This window comes from Lissotriton helveticus, chromosome 11, assembly GCF_964261635.1.
Source record: "Lissotriton helveticus chromosome 11, aLisHel1.1, whole genome shotgun sequence".
Classification (NCBI taxonomy): Eukaryota; Metazoa; Chordata; class Amphibia; order Caudata; family Salamandridae; genus Lissotriton; species Lissotriton helveticus.
The window spans coordinates 125,790,402-125,815,045 of record NC_136072.1 but is presented as its reverse complement, the minus strand read 5'-3'; the positions used below and the strand labels follow the sequence as shown (position 1 = coordinate 125,815,045).

Here is a 24,644-nt window from a genome sequence, read left to right as displayed (position 1 = left end):
CCCAGATGTGAGTAGACATCATCTGGAGTCTGATCTGGGGAAAAAACAGCCTGTCTTGTCCCGGATGCCTACGGAGTCCTGACTGAGCAAGAGGTAAGAAGCAAGCCGACCCAGCAGGACGGAACTGACTGATGGTGTGGACAGAGGTGGTTGACTTTGGAGCAGTGTTCCATCCACTAGATACAACCCAGGTGACATGTGTGCTGTAGTCTTGGAGCCAGTCCCCAAATTCCCCAGTGATACACCTGCCCTTCCAAACAGTTCCCGAGTGGTGTCCACTGTCATTCCTGGCATTGCAGCCATGGCATGTGCCATGTGTGCCCAATCAGTCTGCCTGACTGAATCCTCGATTGATGTTGCCCCATGGAACCCACTGTGTGGTTATGATTTAGGTTGGCATGACCACTACACTCTCTCTTCAATACCTAAGCTTTCCCCGCCGCCCCTGAAGAAGAGCACTAGGCTGGACGATCATGTTATTGTGCTGCAGGGTGCATTGTTGAGTTCTGAGGCTGCCTTACTAGAACCATGCTCACCATACTAGTCTCTCCAAGACTGTGACTGCTCACCAATGATGAGAGTCAAGTGCTGAAGGGCTTGTGCATGGTCCAGTTTTACAGAGTCATAGTAGGATGGACACTGGTAGAGTAGAGGCAAACAACTCCAGTTCCTATAGGTAGGAGTTTTTCCTGCCTGTCCCTTGGTCTGATACTCTGCATAAGAAACTTACTTTGACTTAAAACTTCTGATTGTTACGTCTCTTTTCTTTCTTTTGAAATACCCTCTCCCTATCTGCCATCCTCTGCATGCCTCCTCTCTGGAGTACATACAGCCTGTTCTAAGCCGCATGCCTATCTCTCTTATCCTTTTATTGCATTTCTTCACATTGTCCACCCATCGTTTCATAGTTCCCAACCTCTCCATCTTTGAAACCATACCCCTGCAACATAACAACACCCTTTCTCCTCTAGCATATCAACTCATCCCAGCTGCCATTTGCATGAACTCACATTGCTCTCACTAAAATGAACAAGTCTGCGCCTATGAATTTAATGTACCTCAAAGAAACCGGAGTAAATGCAAGGAATGGATTCCTAATAACCACCAATGACCACTGCATGATCCACTAACCTTGTCTTCCAGAGTAGGTTGATACTCATCTTAAAATACCTGAACACCCCAACAGAGTAAACACTATAAAAATGCAATTACAATATTATACAAGTTCGCCATCTTGACCGGCAAACTTTCTCTGGGTAACAGTCCATTGTTTTTGCGGTCTGGCTTAAATGCACAGCTGTCGGCAGACAATTATGTGAGCACCACTAGAGAGGGGCTTTAGCTCCGCTTACGTGTTGGGAACCAGGACTACATGTTTTGATTGGGCAGAAGTTGTGTCCTTCCACAAAAAGGTGCTTGCTCTGCAATGCAGCTGTGATCATTTTATGTATCCAGCTGGCTGAGGTTGAACTTTCAGCGGCACACATGACATTGCAATGCTGTAAAAGTGTCTTAAATAACTAGATCATTTTTGTTGTTTTTCTCTGGCAGGAGGGGGGCAATCATTATCATACATGGAGGTTTAGGTCTGGCTTGACAATGCAACTCTCATTTCCCCTTTTAACCTACACCAATGTTAGTCTACAGTTCTTTGCTTTCACCCAAATACATATTCATTCCCATGCTATTTACTCATAATGATTCACATTACCATATGACATTCCTTTAAAGCCAGGCCTATTGGCATTGCCAATACTTATTTTGCTTATCTTAGCCACTACACACAGCCATATGCAGATCTGTTCAGGCCTTGATTCAAAAGTAACAGTCCAGCCCAAACTGCTACACCACATCCTCTCTGCAAAGGAGCTGAAGCAAACAACCTCATCCAAAGTTAAAATCACAGTAGCACATACATATTAAAATAATAAAGTAAGATTAAAACTCACATTTATTTGGTTTTGTGCTGCATACTGTATGGTAAAAGCAATGACTCCACACCTCCTATACCTGTATGAGGGCACTGATGCCCACAGGGGTTTAATTCATTCTGTCTTCAGTACAGAAAGTTAGCACTCGACTTCATTAGTTTACATTTTTTGAATAATCTTTTGTAAACTGAGGGGATTTTCCATCACGTTTTAAGGTTGATTTTGAACCAAATGTTCCATTTTATATTTCAATAATGTTTTACGGTATTACATTTTTCAAGCAAATTTGAGATGATATTTTGCAAAAGGGGTGCACTACAATTTTTTAATTAGTGCTATAAATCGCTGGTCTGCTAACTCAACCACGCTAATTGCATCGCTTTCCTAATCTGTAGATTGTCTGGCCTTGGTGGGAAAACTGGTCCTCATACCCTGATTTGGGAGGCTTGAGAAATATTTATCTAAAAAATCGGTTTATACAATATAATGTGTGAAGTTCGTATTGTGTAAGACACATATTACTTCCGTTTTTGAAGGTTTATTAATGGTATTTGTGAAAGAACGTCAACATTTTTGGGTTTGGGCTACTTAGTATTCACAAAAAATGACCGCATGATATGTGATATTGTGATCATTTAGATGTTTTAGCGACTGATGCAGGCTTGCATATATTCAACATGTGTTTAATATTAGGATCTGTCTTTCATCCTTCTGTGGTGGATAAAATGAGTTCCACCTACTGGGATAACAATTAACATCCGTTATTTACAAGATGCACCTCTGGGTGAACGTGTGCTTTACAAATACAAATGCTATTATGTCACATTAAGCCAACAAACTCATTTAAATAGTGGTATTTTGGGCTACCATAAGTGCCTATTTGTAACAAAATTAGGAGACAATCAGACAAAATATTTGGATAATATAATTTAAATATTCAAACATTTGGGATAGATGTAGGACATTTGGCCCATTTGTGCATGAAGCGGCCCAAGTGATGGCATTTAAAGGGGTGTCATCTTTAGTGGAGAGTATGAACATATTAAAAAAATGTCAACGCCGCGTTTCTGATGTTTATGGTTCAAACCCCTTTTATTAAGATAACTCAATTTTAGGGCCTCGGAACATAAAGCAGAGCCGTTCTTTTTCCCTTGAACGTTGTCTAGTTAGAGGAGAATCTTGGGGTTTCAAGTCGCTTCTCATCATTTTACCCTTTGGGGGATTGGTGTCCAAACATGAAAACTGCTGCTGGTGCATGCTATCTTAATCATTGATCTCAATACAGTGTGTCTTTCTTTTTATTTTACTATCCTGACAATTCTTTTAGCCCTTTATGTCACCAAATAAATCACCACTATTCACTTACTTAATGAAAGGAGGGCCCCCCAGTTTGCCACGTTGGTATAACTGAAAGGGATATTTTAATTTTCTTTTTTTTTATATGTTGTGAGTGGGAGGATAAGGGGGCATTGTAAAATAATTGAGGAATTCTGGTTGGACTAAAAAGTTTGCCTAAAATAGGGTAAGATAGCACAGTAAGTTTGGTATCTGCTGCTTAGATATATGTGCAGCCTGAAAGGCCATTGGGTTGAATCCAAATTGGGCTTAATTAGTCTTTTATCCTTCTGACATTTCTATGTTGGGTATTGATAGTGAACAGCTGATGTTTCCATCTCTACAAAACAGTACAAGCATTGGTAAATGCATCAGGTTTCTCCTATGTGATTAATAATAAGCTGTTTTTGTTGTAAGTTGTAGCTTGCCGAGTACTTGTTTCTGTACAAAAAGGCAATATATTGTGCTGTTACTAGTGGTATAGTGCAGGTAAGTAATATTACAATTTTGAAAAATGAAAGAAGGAAATGATAGAATTATTTGATGTAGTAGCAATATTATCTGTTTAGAGGAGTTCTGACAACTTTTGGGCCCAGTGCTACTGCACCTGCTGCACCATTCAAATAATGCCCCTAATGCCTGCAAGCTAACTGCATTTGTGATTGCCTATTTAGAAGTAAAGTATAGCAATATTTGGTGTTTGGAGGAGTTATGATAATGTTTGACCCCGGTGCCACTGCACCTGCTGCACCATTCAAATCGTGACCATATTGCCTGTAAGGTAACAGCACTTGTGACTGCCTGTTTGGTAGTAAAATATTGCTATATTTGGTGTTTAGAGGGGTCCTAGAGCTTTGGACCCTGGTGTCACTGCACCTGCTGCACCATTTAAATCATGAACCTAGTGCCTGCAAGGTAACTACACTTGTAACAGCTTATTTAGTTGTTAAATATAGAAATATTTGGTGTTTAGAGAAGTTCTGACAACTTTTGGCCCTGGTGCCACTGCACCTGCAGCACCATTCAAATCATGGCGCTAATGCCTTCTAGATAACTGCACTTGTGACTGCCTGTTTAGTAATAAAATTTAGCAATATTCTGCGTATAGTGGGGTCCCTTGAGATTTTAGCCCCGGTGCCACTGCACCTGCTGCACCATTCGAATCAAGCCCCTTTTAATTGCAAGATAACTGCAATTGTGTTTGCCTGTATAGTAGTAAAATATAGCAATATTAGGTGTTTCAAGAGGGTTATAGCAAATTTTGGGCCTGGTCCCACTGCACCTGCTGCACCATTCAAATCATGACACTGTTATCTACAAGGTAACTGCACTTGTGACTGCCTGTTTAGTAGTAAAATATAGAAATATTAGGTGTTTTGTGGGTTGCCTAGAGCTTTTGTTCCGGGTGCTACTGCACCTACGGCACCATTTAAATCATGACCCTATTGCCTGCTAGATAAATGTACTTGGGACTGTCTTGTTTAGTAGTAAAATTTAGCAATAAACTGGGATTAGTGGGGTCCCTAGAGCATTTGGCCCCAGCGCCACTGCACCTGCTGCACCATTCAAATCAAGTCCCTTTTAAATACAAGGTAACGGCAATTATGAATGTCTGTTTAGTAGTGAAATATAGCAATATTATATTCTTAGAGGTGTTCTGACAACTTTTTGGCCTGGTGCTACTGCACTTGCCGCACCATTCAAATCATGACCCTGGGAAATTAATGTTTTAAAATCTAAATTTATGACTTTTAATCAACACAAGTCATTTAGAGGGAAGGTGTTGATGAACAACCTACCCCTGGAGCAAGTAAAATCATTCTCATATCTGGGTGTTACCATCCAGCATGATCTCCGATGGAATGAACAGATTGACCTAGCTACCCTAAAGCATAGGCAAATTGCAGGGGCACTGACCAGAGAACATGCCAAGTCCCTGACAAATCCGATGGCCCCTGCAATCATGGTCTATAATGCGAAGGCTGTGAACACCGCACTCTACGGGGTTGAGATATGGGGCATGGGAATCTAAGTAAGTTAACAGTTTCTGAAAATAGATTCCTACGTAATCTTATCATGCTACCACACAGTACCCCCATGGGCCCGGTTTTTCAGGATCTTGGCATGAAACCAATCGAGATTATTGCAAAACTCCGCCCAGTATTATATTGGAGGCGAATATGGGTAACGCCAGAGCTGAAAATATTCGCCATGGGACTTCTGGACATTATTAAAAGGGATGCCTTTCACCAGATAAAATGGCTCTATGGAATTAGAGCGGTTCTTAGAGAGCTGGGTCTGGCGGAGACTTGGGAAGACCCAACCAATGCTATATTCCCCTCGAAAAAGGCAATCAAGGGATTGTACTGGGAGATGATATCCTCAAAACTGTTTAGGACCATTCCCCCACTTTCACTAACGGGGGTGTTTATGGAGTTCAAGGATGAGTCTCGTTTTGAGTCATTCTGGGACGACATAACGAAGCCACTGGATAGAAAGCTCTATTTCCAACTGAGACTCTGTAGTATCCCTGTCAGAGCATTCACATCCAGATGGTCTAACGGTGGAAGCGCCTCCTGTCCCTCTTGCCTAGATCCCAAAGAAACAATTAGTCATCTACTTTTTGCGTGCCCTGCATACTCTGCCCCGCGCAGAGTCTGGTTGCGGCCCATGGCTAAACTACTGGGGACTCGGAGTGGAATTGTGGCTGCTAGAATCATCTGTACAAACCCAAGTCCTTTAATATATATAGCTGTGGCGAAATTTTTAGGATGGGCATGGATTATCAGAAATAAAAATGTAAAGGGATAGGCTGTTGAATAATCACTTTTTTCCTGAATACTTGATGTATTTTAACATGAAGAAACTTTCTTATTGTAATGAATTTTACATTTTTTAAAAATACCTGTGTAAATTTTAACTCTATTTTTATAAATATATTTTTATCCGTAATGCTTTTATGACTATGTCGAATAAAGCTTCTTTTGACTGACTGACTGACTGACCCTGTTGTCTGCAAGGTAACTGCACAAGTGGTTGCCTGTTTAGGAATAAAATATAACAATAATCTGTGTTTAGTGGGGTGCCTGGGGCTTTTGGTGCTGGTGCAACTGCACCTGCTGCACTGTTGAACTCATGACCCTAGCGCTTGCTAGATAACTGCACATGTGACTGCCTGTTTAGTTGTAACATATAGCAATATTAGGTGTTTAGAGGTGTTCTCATAACGTTGGGCCCGATACCACTACACCTGCTGCACCATTCAAATAATGACCCTGTTGCTTGCAAGATAACTGCACTTGTGACTGGCTGTATAGTAGTAAAATATAGCAATATTTGGTGTTTTGTGTAGTTATGACAACTTTTGGTACCGGTGCCACAGCACATGCTGCACCATTTAATCAAGCACCTTTCAACTGCAAGGTAACTGCAATTGTGACTGCCTATTTAGTAGTAAAAGATAGGAATATTAGGTGTTTAGAGGAGTCCTGACAACTTTTAGGCCCAGTGCCACTGCACCTGCTACACCATTCAAATCATGTCCCGGTTGTCTGCACAGTAACTGCACTTGTGACTGCCTGTTTAGTTTGAATGTTTAGCAATCATCTGGGTTTAGTGGGGTCCATAGAGCTTTTGGCTCTGGTGCGACTGCGCATGCTGCACCATCCAAATCAGCTCCCTTTTAAAAGTTAGGCAACTGCAATTGTGACTGCCTGTTTAATAGTTAGACATAACAATATTTTGTGTTTAAAGAGTTTCGCACAACTGTTGTTCCCCGGTGCGACTGCACCAGCTGCATCATTCAAATCATGACCCTGTTGTCTGCAAGGTAACTGCAATTGTGTCTGCCTGTTTAGTAGTAAAATATAGCATAGCTCCTGTGCATTAACTTTGTTTTTAACGTGCAATGTTTATTACAACATTTAGAATTTGATCATAAAGACAAAATAGATTTAGTTGAAAAAATCAATCCGATAATACCCACAACGTGCAAAGAAAGGTGTAGGGGCATGAATAGGAAATGCCACAAAGTTCTAAGGCTAAAGCATCAGCTTTACACAACTAAGTAATAAAAAGCAAGCATTCCAGCTTACTGTTAGAAGCTGTTAGCCTTTTCCGTGGGAAGAGGTCTTATCTTGACAGTGAATGGGGCTTAAACAGTGTGAACAGCTTTAGTAGAAGTATTGTAAATGTGTGCAGCCAGGGGAAGGTAACAAAAAAAGTTCCAAACAAAAGCGAATTAACACATTATTTTGGTATGGGAACTGATAAGAACCCCCTTTTCAGAAATACTAAATACAAGAAATTATTATAAGTAACTTACAGGGTTTCCCTTTTAAGGAGACGTGCACATATTTAGCTCACCTTTTTCAACATTAGGACATTTCTCTCTTTGGAGAGTCACCAGGTTGACAGATGCGTGACCATGTTTTGTCAAGAAATGGCATGTTTGATGTGACAACCTTTGTTATGTCTGGGCGTAAATATGACCTAATGGCACACCCTGTTGTGCAATTTGAGAACTTTTAGGCCACAGAATGTAGATTTTTTTTTCTAACCAAATCCTCATGCTTGAAACTCCGGCAAAGTTTGAGGATTCCCAAACTGGTTACATTTGAGACTCCTACCCATCGATTGAGAAGTATTTTCAAGCCTTCCACGCGCACTGCAGCAGGCCACGAGCCGTGTGATTCGGCTTACAGGTGGATTGTGACGTCATCGTTGCGCGACCGGAAGAAGCCATGCTGGAAACGCTGCTACCTACTTCTCCGTTTCCAGGACAACAGCGTCAGCACCCACCGCACCGAGGAGGACCCGACATTCCTCCTCTAATGGATGAGAGAGACAGGGAGGTGGGAAGACCCAGGCCGAGCGGGGAAGGAAAGGAGACGAGGAGGCATGGAGGGCACTGAGAAATATCAAGTAAGGGCGGCAGCTCTGACGAGCGTGCCGCCACGTCTGTAAAACAAAGGCCCAAATATGGAAGAGCAGCGGCTCAAGACAGAACAGGGGGGTGCCACTGGGAACTTGGGGGCGGAGGCCGAACTGATCATCCAAAGCGCCCGGTCCTGGTCTAGTGCCGAGGTTCAGACACCAGCCGAGTCTAAGGCGGCGCAGGAATATGAGGAGTACCGGAAAATTGTCGGCGACGACGACCATGGCAAACCTTTCACACCACAGGAGTACGAGGAGTACAAGAAGAGAGTAATCCCCATCAGGCTGCGGAACAGGCTGTATGTGAGCTGGAGGTCGCCCACTGGCATGGACTGTAAGCTGGTGGGCCCAGAAACCCCGTGCTTTTGTACCCACAGATACAAGCAGCACAAGACGGACTTTGAAGAGCTGCCAACAGAGCGACCCATTCGTTTACCGTGCAGAGCGGGGCATTGCCAGTGCAGAGGGTACCTGTATGTGCCTCTAAATGGTACCTCCCCCATACGTTGCAAGTGCAAACACTTCGCCAATGACCACAGCGAAGCAAATGGCCACCGGTGCAAGAAATGTACCATGTGCCCAGGTTTTCGTAGTTTCTTCACTTGCGGTTGTGACAAAGAAGTCTATTTGCACAAGACCGTAGTGGAAACTAAAGAGGAGCGCCTGGCACTAGGGAAGCCAGTGGGGGAAGATGTCCCGTATGCTGCAATGGGAGGCCTGACTGCATAAGGGCGAAAAAGGGGCCGAGGCTCTTGCCTATTTGGAATCTTCTTGAAGTAGATAGGACCACCCAGTTCTAAAAGCACATGGTCCACGGTTAGCGGATGACTCTAATAGTACTTCTCAACCAGTCTCAGGCTTAACCACTGCGCTGAGGAGGAAGACCTGGCTTACTTTCAACAACGCTACCAGGAGCGATTGACAAGAGAAACGTCTTCAAAAGCCTTGAAACCAAAAAAAGGACCCACCCAACCCTGACCGAAACAGCCATGACCATTTTTTTAGTCATCAGATATGGTTTAATAATGTAGCAATAGCAAACTGTTATATGAACCTTTCCGTTACATGCCTGCTTAGTATATATTATTAAATTCTACTTTTGCCGACCTGCCAATTTCTAAAATCATTTCACCATGTGATTGGTAAGGTGGGCACTCTGGCAATGGCCGAGGGGCCGGTATCGAAGTTCCAGCTGTGGGCTGCATTTTTGGCAGCCTGGGGGGCTGATTTGGGCTGTGTCTGGTGTGTTTCGATGTTGCCAGCGGCCCAGTGGCGCCCTGAGTGGCTTTCTGGAGTCATATGGGCGTCCATTACCTCCCTTTTATCAACGGACAGAGGTGTCACTCCATTTCTCTCGATGGACTGGCCAATTAATGTGTGCCTACTGAGCGGGGTAGGGGGCCTGAGCAGAAGTGGCCTCACTTGTTTTCAGCTGTATATAAAACTTCGCCGAAGCAGTGTTTTATATCTATAAAAATATACTATTTCTACCTCCCGAGCATTCAGGTGCCATTTAAAATGATTTCCTTTTTCCCTAAAGATCATCACCTTTGTTTTCTCCAGATTAATTTTCAGCAAATTCTGTTTGCTGTATGCTGTGAGAGAGTCATATTTTCTTTGCAGACCGATAGGGCTGTAGTCCTGCAAAACCAAATCATCGGCATATAAAAAACAAGACATGCTTATTCCCAACTTTGGGGAAGAATGAATACAATAGATCTATGGCTGCTGGAAGATCTGCCAAGAATAAACTAAAGAGTACGGGGGCTAAATATCATCCTTGTCGATGGCCATTTGGAATTGGTTTTTTTATGTGATAATCTACCAGATTTATTGAGCACAACCTGTGCCCAGTTGTCCATATGCAGTGCTTGTAATGCGCTAAGGAGGTCAATCGGAAGCTTCCAGGTATCAGTTTTCCTCCTTAGGAGACCCCTGTCAATGTGTCAAAGGCTGTCCGGAAATAGATGAAACAGCAACAAAGTCTTTGGTTCACTTCCAGGGCCTTCCGAATGATTGCCCAGAGAGCAAAAATGTGGTCTATGGTGGAGTGGCCCTCGCAGAACCCTCCTTGCTCAATCGGTATGATCTTCTGCTCATATGCCCAATCATCCAACCGTTTCAGCAGGATTTTTGAGACCACCTTTACCGAGATGTCCATTAGGCTGATCCGTGTGTAATGTGAGGGGTCCGAGCTGTTCACCTTTTTTAATATGGGTTTTACTATTGACCTCCTCCATGACGGATGATAGTGGCCTGTTGCGGCTATCCAGCTAAACATGAGGGAAAACACCTTTGCCCACTAGACGCTATTTGACTTAATTAACACTTCCGGGATATTATTGGGCCTGCAGCTCTTGCTAACTTAATCCAATCAATTACCACACTTCTTACACAGAAAAACTTGCAGGGGCAGATTCTTATCGACAGTGCTTTTAAGCCTGGATGAGATAGGAGGGCTGATGTATAGATCACCTAAATATGCTGCTCAGATATCCTCGGCAATCATACATGTGAGTGCCCCCTCCATTAGGGCTAAAGGATTCATTTACTTTCATTCCAAACTCTTTTTGTTCCCATGATTGTATAACCTTCATCATGTCAGCCCCCTTATTGTGGTAGAAAGTGGGCGTTTTCTCTTTAATCAATTGCTTATACAGGCACTTTAGTCCATCCAACTCCTTAACGGGATGAACTACTGGTCACTATCTAACTTGTTTAGTTGCCTTTCTCACCAGCTTTTCATTTGCTGACAGGCGGAATCACACCAACCCTTCACATCAGCATAGGATGTTGCCTTTAACCCACATGTTTTAATGTTTACATGTATACAGTCCAACACGTTAACCAAAATCTCATTAAACCACAAGCTTCTATTCTCTTGGCTCACTGAAAAAACCTCAATTTTTTCCGTATTTTGGAATGTATTCAATAGCTGAAGGTGAGATGGGTCATGGTTGGTTGTGAGCCTCTGAGGGAAACAAACCCCCAGGGGTAGAAACTTCTCCGCTGCAACGGGCTCATGAAAATTTGAGACAGCCACCATGGCCCAATGATCTCTTCCCCCATATTTTGCAACTTTTAAATCTAAAAAGAGACCAAACTACCAGGCTGGGGAGAATATATAGTCAATCAGGCCCTCCAAACGACTGACAAAATGTTGCAACTGCCAGAATATAATTTTTAAAAAGACTGTTCGGACAAACCAGGCCTTTATTTATCAGCCATTGGCTCTGAACCTTGGACTCCCACTTGATTGAGCCAGATGGTCAAGAGGCTGGAGGAATATTAAAACAGTCCAATACATCTACCATCTTGAATGTACACCAGGCCAGCATACAAACGAGCATTAAAATCCCTAGCCATCACTGTAATTGCTTCCAGGAATTTCCCTAGGATTTCCTGTGAAGATTGGTTAAGTGGCTCCTGTCAATCATTTATTATGCAGTACTCTTCTCCGTGGATGTATACATTTATCAGTATGAAGCGCCTACAAACATTATTATTCACACCAAATCTTAACACAGAGAGCTGCATGCCACTAGACAAATTAATACCTTCCAATGGTTTTTTGATTACCTTAGTAGATATTAGGGTTAATACCCCTGCTGAAGCTCTACCCTTTTCTCGATTGGAGCCTTTAGTATTCATGAATAAGAAGCCTTCTATTGTTTTACCCTCTCTCGGCCAAGACTCCTAAAGGAACACCACATGGTAAGGCGTTCTTATTTTTTCCAAGTCACCACTCCTCCTAAAACACTCAAACCCGTGTATGTTCCAACTCCGGGTTCTCTGATTGGGAGAGGATTCCATCCTCTATGGCCCACTAGACCAGGTGTCCCACTTCCATGTATCGGGAAGCTTCACCAGTGGCCAAATCTATTTCCCTGCTCCCACTAGGACCCTACCCTGCTCTGTCCATCTGTCATTTTCAAAAACCACCCTCAGATTTTTGGGAGCCTGACCATCTTGCCTCACCTTTGTATCAGTTGGCCACAGGCTATCTTGGGGGTAGGAAATAATCTGCTCACACTGACTGGGGGGCAGCCTGCCAGGCCTACTTAGGAAGGATGAAATGTTTAAACAAGAGTCTGAGTCAAAAGCCTTAGACTTCTCTCTAATAGGACCCCTGACTACTAAATCAACCTTGCCCAGTCTACATCTGATTTTGTTACCAGAACAGCAATGCAGGGAAAAATAAAATCAAGGTTTGATAGTTCCTTCCTTGATCCCCCGACCTGGAACCCCACAGAGGCTAGATCACCTGAGGATATCCCAGAGAGCATGGGGATTTGCTTGAATATGCTCAGAATTATTGAGCAATTCAGGGGGTATAATTATTTTGCTTTTTCCCTTCCGCTAATTATAACCAGCAGCAAGACATGAGAACCAGGCTCAAGCATAGTTGATTTCTCTGGCATAATGGTGACTGCTTTGTACATTGTTTTTGTTTCGAATAGATTGGGCTGCTTTCCCCCTGACAGGCGCTGGTGAAACTTTTTGTGCAGTTCCTCGAGCTTTTATCGGCTGGGAATTCCTCGTTGACCGTTACTACCATGTGTTTTTGCTGCAGCCCGGGTGGGGATATCTAGAGCAATTGTAGTACCACTGGGCGGTGGGTCCTGCTTTAGCCTGGGGCCTTTATGTTGTAGGGGCTCTATCCTTAACTTCGTTCTTCCACCCTTTCCTCTGCCCACCTTTGGCTGTAATGGTCTAGCTACTCTTTTTGTTCTTCTAAACCTCTGCGAGATATAGTAACTTGGGGGGACCAAAGATATGTTGCCTTTTCCTGACTAACATGGTGCATTTTGAGATGTAAACTGAGCCCCTCAAATTTCGGGCGCCCCTACACCCTTTGATGTGCTAGGCCTCTGTCCCAGAGCTTCCCCAAGGTAAGGTACCTTAGTTTCCATACCCTCTTACCACTAGCAAGCCCATATTAGTTTGGCGTAATTCAGTCAGAATATCTTTCAGATGTTTTGCATGAACCATAAGATTTGTGGAGTGGTGTGGCTCACTGGTTAGAGGCAGCAGACCCGAGAGCCGAGAACAGCCTGGGACCAGGGTTCGACTCCCGACGCGGCAGGGTCTTGGACCAGGATCAGCGGACTCGATAATTCTCGCCTCGGTGCCTACTCTAACCAGGGATCACACTCGGCAACTCTGGGCATTAAGCTTGCCTCATCTCCACAACGGCCCCTCACAAATGCCGGGGATGCCTGGTTTCACCTTGGAGACTCCCAGGAGGGACTATCTCACAGGGAAATCCAGGACGGGTTCCCCAGCGGTCTATAGCGCTACGAGGCCTGCGGTGCGGGTAGCAGTGCGCTTTACAAGACACACAATTTATGTACAATTTATTTGAGCTAGAATACCCCGTAGTGTGTTTGCATAAGCAGCAGGGATGATGAACCAGAAGGCTATATATCCACTGACCCTCCCAGAGAGTCTAGAGTTACATTAGTCACAATAGGCAATGAGTCCTTCTGAAGCAGTGATCTGCTCTGGTCCTGGGGAGTCGCATTATGGTGAGACCCGAAAGCTCCTGACCCATCGACCACCTAAGGAGTAGAAGACAAGGAGAGGTTGAGTGTCTGGGGCCGCTGTCCAGGTTGGTCGGAAGGGAAACCTCCAGGATATACTCTGGCGGGTCATAATAATCTACAAGTGCTTCTAAACCTTGGGCTGCAAGAGTCCAGCTAACCACACTTGGCGAAGAAAAAGCACTGGTCCAAGTACCCCTTCTGCACTTGGTCCAAGTACCCCTTCTGCACTTGACTCCCAGTGGTTAACATGGTGGAGCAGTCCAAGGCACGCCCGAGTGGGGGTGAGGGGTTTAAGGTGTGGGTACAGATTAGTGAGCAAGGGGTTGCAAAACAAAATGCACGCAGCAGTAACAATTAATCAATGTCCAGCCAAATACTCACTTTCATGAAAAAAGAGAGGTATTTTATGTCTACTGTTTATCAACACAAAGGAAAAATACAATATTCACAAACAATTACACAATCCCCCTTGATGTTGGGGTCCTATTGTTTCACTGACAGTTTTTTGTACCATTGCCTATTCGCATTAGCAATAGTGGTTATTCCCCATTCACTGTTGGCAACATCCAGGGAAATGCCCTACTAGCAGTCTGTGTCTCATGAATCCACACTAAATCTTAAATTCAAGTCAAAATTGTCCTAGCACCACAGCACTCTCAGCAGCAGGTGCCTCCTGGGCCAATAGGGCCTAGGCCCGAAACAAGCCATATCCGCTCTGGTAGGAGTGAAGCATGCAGGGTCCTGGAGTGTGCCCCGTCTGTGGGCGCAGGGCAGCGGCTCTAGTCCTGATCAGGTGAGTTGGATGCACACAAACTCAGTGGCTGAACTCGCCAGGTGCAGGCTTTCTCCTGTAGAGTAAGTGTCTCCACACTCTCAATGGTGATCTGGGGGTAGTAACTCTGACACCTGGTCCTCATTCCCGAACTTGGTGGACAATGCTCTCACATTACACTCAATGGGGTCTGACCAGTCGCAGTCTTTGTTGCTCCTGTTGACCGACCGGTCACCACCGCTCACAGTCTACAGGCTTCAGACCAAACAACACAGCACAACATATTGCCTGCTGGCCTTTCCGGTATGTGGGGTTGCTGCATAGCTGCCATACAAGCCTTCAGCCCTTACAGCCTAGCAATCTTTACCCCAGCAGCCCCTCCTGGCATATGGGTTTGCCGCAACATTATCATACACTCTTTGGCCTTAAGACAGCACATCAGTCTTTACCACGGTGGTCCCTCCTGGCTTAAAGGGTCAATGCAAAATTACTGCGCAAGGCTTCAGCCCATACAACACAGCAGTCTTTTGCATGGCTATCTTGACGGCAGTCCTCTCCTTGTATACAGGAGCAGCGGAATCACACGGACAATGACCCGATCAGTGCAGCAGCTATTTCCTCTCACCTCACAGAGGGAGTCTACATGACAGGGCTCCCAACTTGAATTTGCTCCCTCCAACACTCTCCTCTTCACAGGGCACATTGGTTTTGTCAGAACAGGTAGGCATTGGTGCTCCAGGCTCGAGGGTGGGTGGTGTTCCCCTGACCCAACAGAGAGAATAGCAATCCTTGGCCTTCAGTTCTGGTCACAGGCAGAAGTCTTGCAGAGCTTCCCATCCTCACACATCCCATCTGGCTGCTTGGAAGATGACAATTTTTGGGGTCTCAACATCCCCTTCTTATAGTCCATTTTCAGCCACCAAATGTGATTTAGGGTCTCAGTCTTTGAAGCTTTGTGTTGGGGTTCTGCTTGAAGTATCTATGTTGTTCTCTCTTCCTCTTGAAACACCATCTGTCACAGCAGGGATGTCTCTGAAGCTGATAGTCACACAAGACATGCCACAGGAGTGACAGACATTCACCCATGGATGTCAGCCACAATGATATGTGCATTAAAAGGTTAGCCCAGGTCTACCAGCCCAACTCTTAATGATTCTCCTACTATCCCGATCTCCTACCTGAGATGTGACCAGGTCCCTTCCTTGTGACTTCTCACAGAATCAAAGGATACCCTTTGAAGTGTACAGAGGAGACCTGGTCCTCCCCTCCCCAGTGTGTGTCCCATTCAGCTTATAGGAATGCAGCAATCCACTAATATGTCTGGGTATACCTCCACTCCATGTTTCACCATGCAGACCTGGGTCTCCCAAAATGGAACGCAGGGCCCTCCATGTATTGTACACATACACACAGTGCATGAATAGAGCATACACACACTGCACAGTACTGTATCCTCCATGTACTGTACTACGCACAGGCACACATACATCCAGCATATGCATTTCACATGCATGCACTGACCTTCCCAGCACTGTCTCATTTATGTACTGTACAACGCACAGGCACAAATACATCCAGCATGTTCATTTAACATGCACACACTGCACTCTTCATGTATTGCACCACTCTCAGGAACACATACAATCACCATGTGCATCCAACATACACACACTACCTTCACGTATTGCACCATTCACAGTTACACATACAACCAGGATCAAGCTCTTATCCTGCAGGCACTGCACAGCGCTACAGGTATTGTACCACTCATTGGCACATGTAGCTCTAGCACTTCTATACACCATGCACGCACTGCTGAATTCTGCCTTGTTCCTGTATGCCACCCTGCCCAGACACACATACACCCAGCGCAGGTACACCACCTCTGTACTGTGCAGCACTGCTTACCAACCTGATGCAAGCCAAGGGTGAGTTAAGCACACAGCAGAATACTCATTCCAATGACACAGGTCAAAAAGGATCTGTTCACTCCTACTGATCACTACACTGTATGCTGCCAAAACCGTACTCATGTTGGTTAACTCCTGGCGAAGGCAGTAACCTTTCACCACTACGAGGATGCCACTTTGGGCCCCCTCCCAGTCCAACAAGACCGTAGTTTGTGAGACAGGCCTATTTCATCGAGCACACTTATGATCTGTGTTTGTCTATGACAACAAAAATCTGCGTTATGGATCCAGGCATCAGTACATTAGGGCACTCAGGGCAGGGGTGCACATCCATTACCATGAAGAGAACTTTTCCGTCCCAACACCTATGTTTTATATAATGTCCATGCTAGAGGCCTTATTGCTTCACTGGGAAAAGATATGTCAGATTCCTTAGGTGTGACCTGTTTATCTGGGAAAGGTATTGCAAAGCAGGCAGGCCATAGTTACTTATTCTGAAAAGCAGATGTTAAAGACAATAGGCTTTTAGAGGCTGGTTGTTATTACACTGCTAAATCTTCTAGGAAGATATTTTGTTACATGGGACCTCGCAGTTTACCACAATAGGAAAGCGTTTTGGTGTTGGTGATCCCTTAGAACAAACTATGGAGGTAGATGATTTGCCCGAAGGTGACCACTTATTAGGCTATATAATAGTAAGGATTTTATATTGTTTTGACAACTTTACTTTGTACATATTTGTAATGTTATTATGGTATACCTGGTAGATTCTTTCTCAGAAGGCTTATGACCAATACAGTGGATCTGAGTTGGTTATTGGTTTAAAGCCATTGATGAATGCTATACGTTATAATGAAAGTTATGATAAAAGCAGTAGGCCTGACATGTTGATTATGAAAAGGCAATGTTGACGTTAATAGGCCTTTAAGGGTAGATTGTTACTACTTTGTTTTCAACTTTACAGATAGGTATTTTGTTACATGGAACCTCTGACACACCATGGGCATTATAAAAGATTTGCACTGTCAGAACTGTTGTTTGGCCCACTTAAGAGATATAGTATTTAGATTTGCCAACAGTAATTTTATATATAATGTGAGTTTATGGCTGTATTACTCGTGGTTTCCTTCTTAGAAAGCTTATGTTCAGTATAGGAGGCATCAGCCCGTTATGGTGACAAGCCAATGATAACAGCTAGAGGCCTGGTTAGTTCACTAGGAAAAAATATTTGAGATTCCATGGGTCTGCCCTGTGTATTACATAAAGTTGTGATGTACGCAGTAGGCCTGACATGCTGATTGTGAAAAGCTTATGTTAAAGTCAATAGACATTTTAGGGGGATTGGTATTTCTCTGTATTAAAGCCTACAGATAAGTATTTAGTTATGTGAAATGTCACAGATATACCTTTGAAGTGAGGGATTTGGTGATGGTTACCGCCTAGGACAAACCCTAGGAAGCGATGAAGTGAACTGTAATAATTATTGGTGGAATCTCTTCCTAGCTAGCTTCTAGGATTAAGTAAGACAAAAATCAGTAAATAATGCTCCAGTATCTAATAATCCAAGTATAAAAATATATATATCCATGTAGATACATAGATGGCCTTTGGGTCAGCTCTGTTCTGTCATTGGTCTGTCTGCCATTTACACTCTGCTTCCATTTATGACAGGTACTAAGTGGAGTAATGGTTCAAGTCCACATCAGTTATTGGCTCTGCCCTGTGAATAAAGGCCTTTTCTGATCACATGTGTACAACCACCTGAAAATCGTTATGCTTCATTGTCTAGGCAGGTTGTTAAGTCCTTTAGTTTTCAAATTTCTTTTTTTCATAGTTCCCCTTTCATTTCTTAGTTTCTCCTCTTTTTCTTTTAATATTTCTTAAAAGGATGCTCAGGCTCTGCAGGCTTTCTTAGTGGGTTGCAAGCTTGCCGCTCATTTCATCTGCAGTGCACTGCATTTCAGGTGGCTGTTTCCTCAAAACCAGGATACCATTATGGAAGACTTGTCCATAATGTATTATTGTTTTCCTATTTCAAGATGGCCAATGCATTGTTGCTAAATGAGGCGGTCATGTTGGAATGTTAAAACAACGATACACTGTTTACAATAGATCTGCAAGACAGACATTTGCTGCTGTGTTTTAGCATATGCTTTTTTACTTGCATTTGAATAGAGCATATATTGTTGACTTTGTGCATGAGTGCAAAGAAGAGTGAGAGGGTGCATGTATGAAAATGACTTATTGAATGCCTAAACCCATCCATGACACAAAAGGACCTTTTATTCATAAGCCATACCTATTGGCACTGCCAATGCTTGTTAAATATACTAGTTCAAGTTCAGAAATTTGTATAGCGCACTACTCACCCAGAGGGTCTTAATGCGCTTGAGGGAGGGGGGTGTTTTACTTATCGAATATCCAAGTTTTTAGTTGCTTTCTGAAGGAGAGATGGTTCTGTGTAAGGCGGATGTGGGTGGGGAGGGAATTCCAGGTTTTGGCCGCTAAGTAGGAGAAGGATCTTCCATGGTGGATTTATGGATGCGCGGAATTGTGGCGAGGGCTTGATTGGACGAACGTAATTGGCGGGTAGGGGTGTAGAAGGACAGTCGCGTGTTGAGGCATTCTGGTCCTAGGTCGTAGAGGGCTTTGTGTGCGTGGGTGAGGAAACGGAACGTAATTCTCTTGTTGACGGGGAGCCAGTGGAGGTCTTTCAGGTGACCGGAAATGTGAGCTTGGCGGGGGATGTCTAGTATGAGTCTGGCTGAGGCGTTTTGGATGCGTTGGAGTTTTTTCTGTAGTTTGGCTGTGGTTCCGGCGTAAAGGGTGTTTCCGTAATCTAGTCGGCTTGTGACCAGTGCGTGGGTGACCGTCTTTCTTGTTTCGGTGGGGATCCAACGGAAGATTTTTTTGAGCATGCGTAGGATGTTGAAGCATGATGATGAGACGCGTTGACTTGTCTGGTCATCGAGAGGGAGGAGTCCAGGATGAAGCCCAGGTTACGTGCGTGATCCGTAGGTATGGGTGCTGTTCCCAGGGCCGGAGGCCACCAAGAGTCGTCCCAGGCAGAGGGGGATGAACCTAAGAGGAGGACTTCCGTTTTGTCCGAGTTTAGTTTTAAGCGGCTGTTCTTCATCCATTCGGCTACTTCTTTCATTCCTTCGTGTAGGTTGGTTTTGGCGGTGTTTGGGTCTTTGGTGAGGGAGAGAATCAGCTGGGTGTCGTCTGCGTAGGAGATGATGTTGAGGTTGTGTTGGCGTGCGATGGATGCGAGGGGGCTCATGTATATGTTGAAGAGGGTGGGACTCAGTGATGATCCTTGTGGTACGCCGCAGATGACTTCGGTGGCCTCTGATCTAAAAGGGAGGAGGCGGACTCTCTGGGTTCTTCCGGCGAGGAACGAGATGATCCAGTCCAAAGCTTTCCCTTGTATTCCGACGTTTTTGAGGCGTTGTATGAGGGTGCTATGACAGACTGTGTCGAAGGCTGCGGAGAGGTCAAGTAGGATGAGGGCAACTGTTTCTCTGTTGTCCAGTAGTGTTCGAATGTCGTCTGTTGCTGCGATGAGGGCGGTCTCGGTGCTGTGTTTGGCTCGGAAGCCGGACTGTGAGGGGTCGAGGGATTTGTTGGATTCGAGGAAGGTGGCGAGCTGACTGTTGACGGCTTTCTCAATGACTTTGGCAGGGAATGGGAGGAGCGAGATGGGGCGGTAGTTCTTAAGTTCAGTCGGGTCAGCTGTGGGTTTCTTCAGAAGGGCGTTGAGTTCGGCATGTTTCCAGCTTTCCGGGAAGGTAGCGGAGTTGAGGGAACAGTTGATGATGTCTCGGAGATGGGGTGCGATGATGGAGTCTGCTTTGTTGAAGATGTGGTGGGAACATGGGTCGGTTGGCGATCCTGAGTGGATGGAGTTCATCAGGCGGATAGTGTCTTCAGTGGTGATTGGGTTCCAGGCGCAGAGGTTGATGGAGGGGGGTTTTGGTTCGGAGGTGGGTGGAGCGGATTGGTCTCCAGGTTGGATTTCAAAGCTGTTATGTATGTCGACGATTTTGTTGTGGAAGAATGAGGCTAGGGAGTTGCATAGGTCTTGGGAGGGAGTGATCTCGTTGGTGCCGGCGGTGGGGTGGGTAAATTCTTTGACGATGTTGAATAGTTCCTTGCTGTTGTGGGCGTTGTTGTCAAGTCGATCCTTGAATGCTGATTTCTTGGTGGATCGGATCAGTTGGTGGTATTTGCGGGTGGCATTTTTGAAGGTGGTCAGGTTGTCAGTGGTTGGGTTTTTTCTCCAGGTTTTCTCGAGGGTGCAACAGAACTTCTTGGATTTCTTAAGGTCATCATTGAACCAGGGGGCTTTTTTGCTACCTTGCTTGATTTGATGGTTTTTCAAGGGTGCCAGTTCGTCGGCGCTGTGGGTGATCCATTGTGTGAGGTTGGTGGCTGCTTAGTTTGGGTCCAATGATTTGGTAGGAGGGTTTTGGTGGAGCAATGTGTGGAGTTGGTCGGTGGTAATTTTGTTCCAGTTTCTTCGGGGAACTGGTTGTGGGGGGTTGTGGGTCGTGGTCTTTTTGTAGTTTAAGTGAACGCAGCGGTGGTCCGTCCAATGGAGAGCTGTGGTGTGGTTGAAGGAGATGTGCTTGCTGGAGGTGAAGATTGGGTTGAGTGTGTGTCCGGCATAGTGGGTGGGGGTATCAACAAGTTGTTCTAGTCCGAGGTTTGCCAGGTTGTCCAGGAGGGTGGTTGTGTTGCTGTCGTTTTTCTTTTCCAGGTGGAAGTTGAGGTCTCCCAGTAGAATGTAGTCCTCGGAGGGGAGGGCGTGTGGGCTGATGAAGTCGGTGATGTCTTTGCTGAATTGTGTGCGGGGTCCTGGTGGCCTGTAGATGAGGGTGCCTCTGAGTGTGGTCTTGGGGTCGGTGTGGATCTGGAAGTGAAGGTGTTCGGCGGTAGCGAGGTTGTCGTCGGAACTGGTCGTGATGCGGATGGTGTTTTTATGGACGATGGCGATGCCTCCTCCTGTTTGGTTGGTGCGGTCCTTTCGGATGATCTTGTAGCCGTCCGGGATGGCAATGGCGATGTCGGGAGCTGATGAGGCGTTCATCCAGGTTTCTGTAAGGAAGGCGACGTCCGGGGATGTAGTGTCGAGTAGGTTACAAAGGTCAATGGCGTGTCTGTGGATCGAACAGGTGTTGAGTAGGATGCATTTTAGATGGTTAGTGTTTGAGCTTTGTTTGGAGTTAGTGGATTTGGTGTGAGTCCTGATGCTGTCGAACTTGCAGGAGTGGCAAGTGAAGGGTCCATGGGTGTGTCCTGGGGCGGCTTGGTAGCAGGTCGGGAATCGGCCGGGTTAAGTGCTGAGAGGGTAGCGGCGTCGTACGTTATGCGGGTGGAGTGGATTTGGCGCGTTCCAGGCGCGGACGGGCGTAGACGGGCTTACCTTTGGCGCACCTTCGGCGCGCATGGGGCGCGTCCGCTGCACGTGGACGCTGTGCGCGGAGGCATCTGTCATATGTGGAGAGTGGGGGGGGGGAGGGGCGAGGGAGGGGCAGCTGGGAGGCGGTAGCGGGGAGGAGGGACGGGCCAGGAGTCAACAAACAAAATGGCAGTACAAACAACAAGCGATACAGGGGCACCACCGGAGCAATGTTACGATCTGGGCAGTGGGAGCGGCACAAAGAGGCACAAACAATTCTACAGGTGATGCGAGTAGAGCAACAATGGTAATTAGGTCAAAGAGCAAGGCACAACAATTAGCGCAAGCGCTACGACACCAGGCAGCAAGCGCTACGCTATCACACAAAGTTACAGGCAGTTTTAAAACATCAAGCGCTACGATACCAGGCAGCAAGCGCTACGATACCAGACAGTGTAATAGGCACCAAGGATGGTCAGGGAGCGTGGGGAGCGACCGCTTCAGACGAATCCAAGACGGTCACAGTGCTAGTTGAGAAGGGAAAAGCCTTATCTTTCAGTGGGAGGGAGGGGCAGCTGGGAGGCGGTAGCGGGGAGGAGGGACGGGCCAGGAGTCAACAAACAAAATGGCAGTACAAACAACAAGTGATACAGGGGCACCACCGGAGCAATGTTACGATCTGGGCAGTGGGAGCGGCACAAAGAGGCACAAACAATTCTACAGGTGATGCGAGTAGAGCAACAATGGTAATTAGGTCAAAGAGCAAGGCACAACAATTAGCGCAAGCGCTACGACACCAGGCAGCAAGCGCTACGCTATCACACAAAGTTACAGGCAGTTTTAAAACATCAAGCGCTACGATACCAGGCAGCAAGCGCTACGATACCAGACAGTGTAATAGGCACCAAGGATGGTCAGGGAGCGTGGGGAGCGACCGCTTCAGACGAATCCAAGACGGTCACAGTGCTAGTTGAGAAGGGAAAAGCCTTATCTTTCAGTGGGAGGCAGGGGCAGCTGGGAGGCGGTAGCGGGGAGGAGGGACGGGCCAGGAGTCAACAAACAAAATGGCAGTACAAACAACAAGCGATACAGGGGCACCACCGGAGCAATGTTACGATCTGGGCAGTGGGAGCGGCACAAAGAGGCACAAACAATTCTACAGGTGATGCGAGTAGAGCAACAATGGTAATTAGGTCAAAGAGCAAGGCACAACAATTAGCGGCAAGCGCTACGACACCAGGCAGCAAGCGCTACGATATCACACAAAGTTACAGGCAGTTTTAAAACATCAAGCGCTACGATACCAGGCAGCAAGCGCTACGATACCAGACAGTGTAATAGGCACCAAGGATGGTCAGGGAGCGTGGGGAGCGACCGTTTCAGACGAATCCAAGACGGTCACTGTGTGATCAGTACTGATATCACTATGAGCTGGTGATTTCCAGTGCTCGGCACCAGCACTTCGGGGCTTGTGACCGTCTGCCACAAGGTGGCGTTGTAGACTAATTTACAGATGGCCACAACAACAGTTTATTGTTACTGCCCAAGCCCTTCTTATAGCTTTGGGGCCAGAAATAGTCAGAATTATTAAACTTAAAGGAGTGTGACGAATAGTAGTTGTGTTGTTAATATCTTTGGCAGTACAGCAGGTGCAATGTGTGGTGCAAGCTGCTGTGGCCTCGTGACAGGAGCCCTGGCACAAATTAAGCACTGAGTGCTGCATCACAAATTATTGACCGTGCCAATGAAGAGAAATGGACAACTGAACTTTCTAGGAATTGTGATAACATGCCCAGCAAGGGTCCTACCTATAAACACAAGAGACCCTAAGACTTAAAGAAAATACTTGACATGTCTATGTTTAGCAAAGAAATTCTTAGAAAACCCACAGGCTAAGTATACACTAACTGTATGTTTTCTAGTCTTCAGCATAAACCACTCTATCCCAATAAAAAAAGAGAATGAATCGCTCAGATTTACTTGCAGTCTCCCACAACCTAGTATTAACCTGCTGTCTCCCTGAAGTTGATAGAATAAACTAACCCATCTAAATAATGCTATAATCGCTATTACCGTTCCCAGCTATGGTGCTCCTGAATTTCCGTTTTTCGAAACCTGAGCTGTTTGTAATCGTCGCTGCCCCAAAATGTTGGTTTGAATCTGAGACCAATGTATTATGGACAAGCAATTAGTCTGTAACTTGATTGACTTGGTTCCTCTCCAGGCACGGCCCGTACAGGTAAGAGCGTCGGGGCAGGGGGGTGGGAGGGAGTCGATATACGATGGGATAGGGAAAATGAATAAATAAATAAAACCACTTATCTTGCGCTCAACGCATCGCCGACTCGGTAGGTGCCTAGGCAGGGGGAGAGAGGATTTTATTTCTGAGTAAGGGAGAAGACCAATTGACTATCGTTCACATACAAAATCATTGAGATCCCGAAGGAATGGACAATATTGACTAGTGGCCACATATACAGATTAAACAGTGTAGGGCTGAATGAAGAGCCCCGTGATACGCTGCATTTCAGCGGACAAATGTCCGATGAACAGACTGGGAAAAGGTATGGTTAGGTTTATGTATATTGATATGGTTAGGTTAAGTGTTAGTTAATGGATAGGTTGACTGTGTGAGCTAGAGTTTGGCTTAGTGATAGGGTTAAGGTTAGAGATAAGGTGACTTTAAGGGTAATCAATAGAATTTTGAACTGCAATGTGGCCTTTGTGTAAAGTATTTTGGTGTTGTATGTGATGGCCAAAGTGGTGCCCTTATCTTGACATCTCTTGCTGCACTTACGTGAGTAATTAAGG

The 24,644-nt window shown here is 45.4% G+C and overlaps 1 protein-coding gene and 1 pseudogene across 2 annotated transcripts in view; both read left to right on the top strand.

Annotated features, from left to right (window-relative positions):
- Window positions 1-24,644, top strand: part of MCF2L2 (MCF.2 cell line derived transforming sequence-like 2) — a 2,082,183-nt gene that overhangs the window by 201,158 nt on the left and 1,856,381 nt on the right. The gene's annotated exons all lie outside the window — the stretch shown is intronic.
- On the top strand, window positions 8,024-9,307 carry LOC144790977 (protein FAM221A pseudogene; annotated as a pseudogene).